This window comes from Arachis ipaensis, chromosome B3 (genome assembly GCF_059453495.1).
Source record: "Arachis ipaensis isolate K30076 ecotype BB chromosome B3, ASM5945349v1, whole genome shotgun sequence".
Taxonomy (NCBI): Eukaryota; Viridiplantae; Streptophyta; class Magnoliopsida; order Fabales; family Fabaceae; genus Arachis; species Arachis ipaensis.
The window spans coordinates 32580015-32585603 of record NC_142438.1 but is presented as its reverse complement, the minus strand read 5'-3'; the positions used below and the strand labels follow the sequence as shown (position 1 = coordinate 32585603).

Below are 5589 nucleotides of genomic sequence, written 5' to 3'. Positions count from 1 at the left end.
AACAGTTTTCATTTAAGAGAGGTGATGGATTCATATTCATAACTTTAAGGCATAGACACTTAGACACTAATGATCATATATTAGAGACACAAACATAATTAAACATGAAGCATGGAAACCGAAAACAGAAAATAAATAGACAAGGAGATTAAGGAATGAGTCCACCTTAGTGAGGGTGGCGTCTTCCTCTTCTTGAAGAACCAATGATGCTCTTGAGCTTCTCTATGTCTCTTCCTTGTCTTTGTTGCTCCTCCCTCATAGCTCTTTGATCTTCTCTAATTTCATGGAGGATGATGGAATGCTCTTGGTGCTCCACCCTTAGTTGTCCCATATTGGAACTTAATTCTCCTAGGGAGGTGTTGATTTTCTCCCAATAGTTTTGTGGAGGAAAGTGCATCCCCTGAGGCATCTCAGGGATTTCATGGTGAGGAATTTCCTCATACTCTTGTTGGGGTCCATGATCTCTTGTTTGCTCCATCCTTTTCTTAGTAATGGGCTTATCCTCTTCAATGAGGATGTCTCCCTCTATGTCAATTCCAGCCGAATTGCAGAGGTGACATATGAGGTGAGGAAAGGCTAACCTTGCCCAAGTGGAGGACTTGTCAGCCACCTTGTAAAGTTCTTGAGGTATAATCTCATGAACTTCCACCTCCTCTCCAATGATGATACTATGGATCATGATGGCCCGGTCTATAGTAACTTCAGACCGGTTACTAGTAGGAATGATTGAGCGTTGAATGAACTCTAGCCATCCCCTAGCCACTAGTTTGAGGTCATGCCTTCTTAGTTGAACCGGCTTGCCTCTTGAGTCAATTTTCCATTAAGCTCCTTCCTCACATATGTCTATGAGGACTTGGTCCAACCTTTTATCAAAGTTGACCCTTCTTGTGTAGGGGCGTGCGTTCTCTTCCATCATTAGCAAGTTGAACGCCAGCCTTACATTTTCCGGACTGAAATCTAAGTATTTCCCCCGAACCATGGTAAGCCAATGCTTTGGATTCGGGTTCACACTTTGATCATGGTTCCTAGTGATCCATGCGTTTGCATAGAACTCTTGAACCATTAGGATCCCAACTTGTTGAATGGGGTTGGTGAGAACTTCCCAACCTCTTCTTTGGATCTCAAGTCGGATCTCCAGATACTCATTCTTTTTTAGCTTGAAAGGAACCTCAGGGATCACTTTCTTCTTGGCCACAACTTCATAAAAGTGGTCTTGATGGACCTTTGATATGAATCTCTCCATCTCCTATGGCTCAGAGGTGGAAGCAATTGCCTTCCCTTTCCTCTTTCTTGAGGTTTCTCTGGCCTTAGGTGCCATTGATGGTTATGGAAAACAAAAAGCAATGCTTTTTACCACACCAAACTTAAAATGTTTGCTCCTCCCGAGCAAAAGAAGAAAGAAAAATAGTAGAAGAAGAAGAAAATGGAGGAGATGGAGGGTGAGGTGTTTTCGGCCAAGGGTGAATTTAGGGTTGTGTTGTGTGAAAATGAAGAAGGAATGAGGGGTTTATATAGGAGTGGGGGAAGGGTGAAGTTTCGGCCATTAGGGTTGGGTTTGGGAGGGAAATTAGTTTGAATTTGAAGGTAGGTGGGGTTTTTGGGGAAGAGAGTCATGAAAAGGTGTGAAGAGGAGAGAAGAAAAAGTGGGGATCCTGTGGGGTCCACAGATCCTGAGGGGATCCTGTGGGATCCACAGATCAAGTGGGGTCAAAGACTTAACATCCCTGCCCCAATTAGGCGTGTAAAACACCCTTGCTGTGCATTTAATGCCAGACTGCTGCCTGTTTCTCGCGTTAAACGCCCAAATGCAGCTTGTTTCTGGCGTTTAACGCCAGGTAGATGCTTGGTTCTGGCATTAAACGCCAGCTTGGTGCTTGTTTCTGGCGTTAAACGCCAGACAGATGCTTATTTCTGGCGTTTAACACCAGCATGCCTCTCCTCCAGGGTGTGCTATTTTTAATGCTGTTTTTCATTCTGTTTTTGATTTTTTCAGTAGTTTTTGTGACTCCACATGATCATCAACCTAATAAAACATGAAATAACAAAGAGAAAATAAAATAGATATAATTAAATAACATTGGGTTGCCTCCCAACAAGCGCTTCTTTAATGTCAATAGCTTGACAGTGAGCTCTCATGGAGCCTCACAGATAATCAGAGCAAGGTTGGAACCTCCCAACACCAAACTTAGAGTTTGAATGTGGGGGTTCAACACCAAACTTAGTGTTTGGTTGTGGCCTCCCAACACAAACTTAGAGTTTCACTGTGGGGGCTTTGATTGACTCTGCAGTGAGAGAAACTCTTCATGCTTCCTCTCCATGGTTACAGAAGGAGATCCTTGAGTTTTAAACACAAGGTTGTCCTCATTCAGTTGAAGGACTAACTCTCCTCTGTCTACATCAATTACAGCTCTTGCTGTGGCTAGGAAGGGTCTTCCAAGGATGATGAATTCATCCTCTTCCTTCCCAGTGTCTAGGATTATGAAATCAGCAGGGATGTAAAGGCCTTCAACCTTTACTAGCACGTCTTCTACTAGTCCATAAGCCTGTTTTCTTGAGTTGTCTGCCATCTCTAATGAGATTCTGGCAGCTTGCACCTCAAAGATTCCCACTTTCTCCATTACAGAGAGTGGCATGAGGTTTATCCTTGACCCAAGGTCACATAGAGCCTTCTCAAAGGTCATGGTGCCTATAGTACAAGGTATTAAGAACTTTCCAGGATCCTGTTTCTTCTGAGGCAATGTCAGTTGATCCAGATCACTCAGTTCATTGATGAGCAAGGGAGGTTCATCTTCCCAAGTCTCATTACCAAATAACTTGGCATTCAGCTTCATGATTGTACCATGGTACTTGGCAACTTGCTCTTCAGTAACATCCTCATTCTCTTCAGAAGAAGAATACTCATCGGAGCTCATGAAGGGCAGAAGGAGGTTCAATGGAATCTCTATGGTCTCTAGATGAGCCTCAGATTCCTTTAGGTCCTCATTGAGGAACTCTTTATTGATCACTGAGCGTCCCAAGAGGTCTTCCTCACTGGGATTCACGTCCTCTCCCTCCCTTGTAGGTTCGGCCATGATGGTTAAATCAATGGCCTTGCACTCTCTTTTTGGATTCTCTTCTGTATTGCTTGGGAGAGTACTAGAAGGAGTTTTAGTGACTCTTTTACTCAGCTGGCCCACTTGTGCCTCCAAATTCCTAATGGAGGACCGTGTTTCATTCATGAAACTTACAGTGGCCTTAGATAGATCAGAGACTATTTTTGCTAAGTTAGATGGATTCTGCTCAGAACTCTCTGTCTATTGCTGAGTGGATGATGGAAAAGGCTTGCTATTGCTAAACCTGTTTCTTCCACCATTATTAAAGCCTTGTTGAGGCTTTTGTTAATCCTTCCATGAGAAATTTGGATGATTTCTCCATGAGAGATTATAGGTGTTTCCATAAGGTTCACCCATGTAATTCACCTCTGCTATTGCAGGGTTCTCAGGATCATAAGCTTCTTCTTCAGAAGATGCCTCTTGAGTACTGTTGGATGCAGCTTGCATTCCATTCAGACTCTGAGAAATCATATTGACTTGCTGAGTCAATATTTTATTCTGAGCCAATATGGCATTCAGAGTATCAATTTCAAGAACTCCCTTCCTCTGAGGCGTCCCATTACTCACAGGATTCCTATCAGAAGTGTACATGAACTGGTTATTTGCAACCATGTCAATGAGTTCTTGAGCTTCTGTAGGCGTTTTCTTTAGGTGAATGGATCCACTTGCAGAATGGTCCAGTGACATCTTTGATAGCTCAGACAGACCATCATAGAATATATCCAGGATGGTCCATTCTGAAAGCATGTCAGAAGGACACTTTTTGGTCAGTTCCTTGTATATCTCCCAAGCTTCATATAGGGACTCACCTTTCTTTTGTTTGAAGGTTTGAACATCTACTCTAAGCTTGCTAAGCTTTTGAGGAGGAAAGAACTTGGCTAAGAAGGCCGTGACCAGCTTATCCCAAGAGTTCAGGCTATCTTTAGGTTGAGAATCCAACCATATTCTAGCTCTGTCTCTTACAGCAAATGGGAAAAGCATAAGCCTGTAGACCTCGGGATCAACCCCATTGGTCTTAACAGTATCACAGATCTGCAAGAATTCAGTTAAGAACTGAAAAGGATCTTCGGATGGAAGTCCATGAAACTTGCAGTTCTGTTGCATCAGAGAAACTAATTGAGGTTTAAACTCAAAGTTGTTTGCTCCAATGGCAGGAATTGAGATGCTTCTTCCATGTAAATTGGAATTTGGTGCAGTAAAGCCACCAAGCATCTTCCTTGCATTGTTATTATTTTCGGCCATGTCTCCTTCTTTTTCGAAAATTTCTGTAAGATTTTCTCCAGAGAGTTGTGCTTTAGCTTCCCTTAGCTTCCTCTTCAGAGTCTTTTCAGGTTCAGGATCAGCCTCAACAAGAATGTTCTTATCCTTGTTCCTGCTCATATGAAAAAGAAGAAAACAGAAAAGAAAATATGGAATCCTCTATGTCACAGTATAGAGATTCCTTATGCAAGTATAAGAAGAGAAGAATGTAAGAAGGAGAAGAGGTAAAATTCGAACACGGAGAGGAAGATGGGGTTCGAATTTTGGGTGGAAGAGAAGTGTTAGTAGATGAATAAATAAATAGAAGGAGATGAGAGAGAGGGAATTTCGAAAATTAATTAAATTAAAAAAATAAAATTTAAAGTTAAATTTCAAAAATTAAAATTGAAATCAAATTAAATTAAAAATTAAAACAATTAGTTAAAAAAAAAGGGAATTTTGAAAAAGAGGGAAGGAATTTTCGAAAATTAGAGAGAGAGAATTAGTTAGGTAGTTTTGAAAAAGATAAGAATCAATCAAAAAGTTAAATGGTTAATTGAAAAAGATTTGAAGATCAAATTTGAAAAGATAAGAAGTTAGAAAAGATTTTGAAATTGATTTCGAAAAAGATGTGATTGAAATTTATTTTGAAAAAGATTTGAAAAAGAAATTTAAAAAAATTTGATTTTGAAAATTAAAGTTAATTACTTGACTAACAAGAAACTAAAAGATATGATTTTAAAATTTAAAGATTGAACCTTTCTTAATAGGCAAGTAACAACTTAATATTTTTGAATCAATCACATTAATTGTTAGTATTAAATTCGAAAATATGAAATAGAAATAAGAAAAAGATTTTTGAAAATCAATTTGAAATTTTCGAAAATTATGAAAGAAAAATGAAAAAGATTTGATTTTTTGAAAAAGATTTGAAAAAGATAGAGTTTTTAAAATGAAAATTTGATTTGACTCATAAGAAACAACTAATTTTGAAAAATTTTTGAAAAAGTCAACCCAAATTTTCGAAATTTTATGATAGAATAAGGGAAAGATATTTTTTTTATTTTTTGAATTTTTAATGATGAAAGAAAAAAACATCAAAAAGACTCAATGCATGAAAATTTTGGATCAAAACATGTGATGCATGCAAGAACACTATGAATGTCAAGATGAACACCAAGAACACTTTGAATGTCAAGATGAACACCAAGAACTTATTTTTGAAAAATTTTCAAGAAAAGAAGACATGCAAGACACT

General features: G+C 39.0%; 1 non-coding gene across 1 annotated transcript; it reads left to right on the top strand.

Moving 5' to 3' along the window:
- Window positions 1–3833: 3833 nt before the first annotated feature.
- LOC148570235 (small nucleolar RNA R71) lies at window positions 3834–3941 on the top strand. The gene has a single exon (XR_015908850.1). It is a non-coding gene; the product is annotated as a small nucleolar RNA R71 (small nucleolar RNA).
- Window positions 3942–5589: the final 1648 nt, after the last annotated feature.